We start from the raw sequence: 4185 nt of genomic DNA on the forward strand, positions 1-4185 counted from the left end.
TCCACTGCAGGAACTATCAGGGGAGATCTCTCAGTATGGTGCTGTGCCAGCCTGGGGGAGGAGCAATGTGTTTTCTGAATAGCTGCTCTTCTTACCCTTCTATTTAGTCTGTCTTGGTTTCTGTGGTACAGGGGTGGGCTTTGGCCTCACCAAAGGATTTTCTCAGTGTTGCCTTGTCCATAAGTAGTTATTAGTTATTGTTCTTGTGAGGAGAAGCAAAACTGGGAACAACCTATGTCACTGCAAGAATTTCTTATTTAAAATTCAGCTTATTAACTCTTTTGTAGTTCATAAGTGTGATGACTGGATGTTCATGCCATTGTGTGACATGTGCCTCTCTCAAACCTTGTTACAACCATGTCACATTACCCGTAGTCTGACATGAATGAATGAAGGAATGAATAAAATTCATCTTATGATGACAGCCAAGTCTCAAAGCAATAAATTCCAATTTAGCTCTAAAATATATTGAAAACATACTCACAAAAATTTGAAGAAAAGATCATATCACTATCAGAGGCTAAAACTATCTGAAAACCTGGCCCCATAACCTGGGGGGAACTTCTAGTAATTAATTGTGATGAAGTTGGAATCTCTGATCCCATGACTTGGCGGCTGATACTGTCTTCTTTTACCACTAAACTGCTAAGAATAACAGTTTTGAAAGTGTTCTAAAATAGCCAACCCCAACATGCTTCAAATTATTGCAATCCTTCATCACAGGCCAAAATAAAAGTTATTCCTGTTATCTGTATGCCCATGATACATTGTGCTTTTTTTCAGTTGGAGCTCATTTGCACTTTCTCTGTATCTCCAAGGCTTTTTTCCTGAGCCCTTGGTTATTGAAATATGTCCCTAGATAATCACTCCCTCACTGAATATGCCACCCACTTCACCCACACAAGTGAACTACTTCAAAATCCCAGCCATGCTCTGCTATCTTCTCATGGTGTACTACTTAGGCTCCTCTATCCGGTTCATCTCAGAAAACAAAGTTTATTTGTTTGAAGACCACCTTATGTGTGCATATAACATTATATCTTGAGATATATCTGGTTTATTCTATTTTGGATACTGGCATTTAATTGTTAGGTAACCACTCATTTTAAACAGTTCACCTGTGCTTGTAAATCAAAATAAGTGAATAGTATAGTAAGAAATTATGGAGCCAATATACTTTATATAATATATACGAATACTTGTCAGATGTTCATGAAAATTCTAGATCTACCTATCCATCTATCCAAATGAAATACACATTTTAATAATTAAATGAAATCCATGCAATTAACCTACTTATAAGATTACATAAAAAATGAAAAGATCTAGTACTTAATATGATAATTGTTGCCTACAGCATATAGTGAAGTAAAATCCTTGTGGCATTAAAAAATGTTGACAAAATAGCTTGAACATAGCTTATGCACTTTGTTTTGACATCAGTTTCTTCATAACAACTGGTTGAAAATGATATAAAACTTAGCAGGTTATTATGAAAATTGATACCAGATATGTATATGAGACACCTCGTAGGCCATCTGACCAAAAATAGTAGAGCAAATTCAAGTAGAAAAACAGAGCATCCGAGTTCAAACAAAAAAGGCAGAGTGGAACTTATGAGATCTCTTTGAAATAAAGAATATGACTTCTCTTTTTTAAAAAATTTTTAATTTTTTTTATTATGTTCAGTTAGCCAGGAAGATGACCCCTCTCCTAATAACAAATACTTAATACTTAAACACTTACATATGATTTTGTGACTAACTGTATTGAACACTAAAGTGCTGCCCAAATTTCCTTCGGAAATGATGGGCTGATTACTACCCCAGGTGCTGGAAGTACTGTTGCTGGTTGACAGCTCCCAACTATAAGGCCTGCTTCAGTAATTACCTCAGTTTAAGAGAATAGTCTCAGCCAAGGTTATTCCTCAATTCCAGATGGACTACATCTAATCTTGATCTACAAAGGAGGATAAAGACCCATTCCCCTCATCCAAAATCAAGACTCTCCTGAAGTTTCATCTCATCTATAGAACTCTCCATGGATTGGCTAAGGCTTCCACTGATACTGCATTTCTGTTCAACTTCCTCTGAACAATCCTGGGTTTTTTTTTGTGAATTCCCTTCCATACCGTTTATCCCATGAATACTCCTTAATGAAATTAATCTTCAAATCACAGTTAGATGGGGCACCTGGGTGCCTCAGTGGGTTAAGCCTCTGCCTTCAGCTCAGGTCATGATCCCAGGGTCCTGGGATCGAGTCCCACATCGGGCTCTCTGCTCGGCAGGGAGCCTGCTTCCTCCTCTCTCTCTCTGCTTGCCTCTCTGCCTACTTGTGATCTCTCTCTGTCAAATAAATAAAATCTTTAAAAAAAATCACAGTTAGATTCCTGCAGAACCCAATATGCTAGAGCAACACACACAATTTATAGCTATTATCTCATGAAATCATCACAAGCACCATTACCATCATCCCTAGAAGTAAACTGAGACATGAAGAAGTTATTTGCCCACTGTCCAGGATTTAAGACCTATGTTTCACAAAAATGTAATGAACTTTGCCAATATCATATTTATTCTATTTCTATTACTCTCATGTTCATTAAGAGTCATAGAATACTGGAGATAACATAATATTTAAGCTTCTATTGTAGGAAAGCCCTGTATTTCCACTAGAATATCTGTGTCACAGAAAATTCCTTAGATCAAGTCTTATGTTTAGCATAAGCTAAATCAAAAAACAACAAAAAAAACCATTGTTTCTGTAAGAGGAAATTATTATTGAATATGTTACTTAGTTTATAAACTCATGATCAATACCTGTATTCTACTGTATTAGGCCTTTCCCAGTTAGTATCAAAGTGGATCTTCAACATTTTGAAATTGAATTTGTTTTTAGTAAAATTTTTCTCCAGTTATGAATTCCAGCCAAAACAAAATCTTTGAATGTTAGAATATTACCATATAGGTTGGATTTATAATAATTAACAGAGACATTAACAGCTGGGTAAAAAAAAATCTGTCCTCATGAGTTTTATTACTTAAATTTGTAAAGGTCAAGGTTCAACTTATATTTTTTAGTCTAAACTTCTGAGCTATTTGTAAAGTGATACATAAACGGTGGATTTCTTAACTTGTTTTCTCAGATGTTTTCTATATTCACTTTCTATTAAGCATTACAATTATCTAACCTGCTCATTATATTTTTTATACTAAACTAGTGTAGTAATTTCAAGCTCTTCTCCTAAATGTTACAGCTGGGCTAAGGTGGTCTTGGATGGTTTATTAGCAAAAGATAATCAAGTTAAAAATATTAGTTAATATTGGAACATGTGCTTAATCAGAGAGAAATATATAGTGGTTGAACCTAAAGGGGAATAGGTCCTGGTCACACAAACATGGTGAATTTAGCTCTTTAAATATTTGAGGTCAATGCTCACCATCAAAGCTTTCCTCAGTGACCTCATGGCAGGAGTCTGCATTTGGGAAATGGAATTCTCAGTCCAGAAAGTTTTACTATTTCTAGTTATTATATTAAAAATGAGTAGGTTAATGGACATTTACCCCTTATGCCCTTTAAAGATTTCTGTTCTGAGAGAGTTTATAATCTCATTGGGAGCAAAATCTGTGTTTTCTGTTTAACATTCCTCACTGCAGTTAACTCCCTGATGTGCACAAAATAGCTCCAATGTGCTGAGTGCTTAGTGTATCTTACAGAAAAATAATCTCTAAAATACAACCCTGTAATTAGGTATTTTTTTTAAGATGAGAAACCTGAGGCTCAAAAAGGTTAAATAATTTTTTTAAGATTTTATTTATTTAACAGAGATCACAAGTAGGCAGAGAGAGGAGAAAGCAGGCTCCTCGCTGAGCAGAGAGCCTGATGCGGGGCTTGATCCCAGGACCCTGAGATCATGACCTGAGCTGAAGGCAGAGGCTTTAACCCACTGAAGCACCCAGGTGCCCCAAGGTTAAATAATTTATATGACTTATATTTTAATAGACATTTGATGATGCTTGCTAACTTGAATTTATTACTTTATCTTGATTTAGCAAGAAAAATATCATGATATATGCATTTATATAATGCATACATTATCACACATACTTACACAAAATAAACACAGGTATATTCCGTAGCATATGAGCAAACACAAGCTAATCTTTGTACCAACTCCTGATATGT

At 35.4% G+C, this 4185-nt stretch overlaps 1 non-coding gene across 1 annotated transcript; it reads left to right on the forward strand.

Moving 5' to 3' along the window:
• Positions 1-275: 275 nt before the first annotated feature.
• On the forward strand, positions 276-382 carry LOC123935736. Its single transcript, XR_006817007.1, has one exon. It is a non-coding gene; the product is annotated as a small nucleolar RNA U13 (small nucleolar RNA).
• The last annotated feature ends 3803 nt before the right edge of the window (positions 383-4185 follow it).

The sequence above is a fragment of the Meles meles genome, chromosome X (assembly GCF_922984935.1).
Source record: "Meles meles chromosome X, mMelMel3.1 paternal haplotype, whole genome shotgun sequence".
Lineage (NCBI taxonomy): Eukaryota > Metazoa > Chordata > Mammalia > Carnivora > Mustelidae > Meles > Meles meles.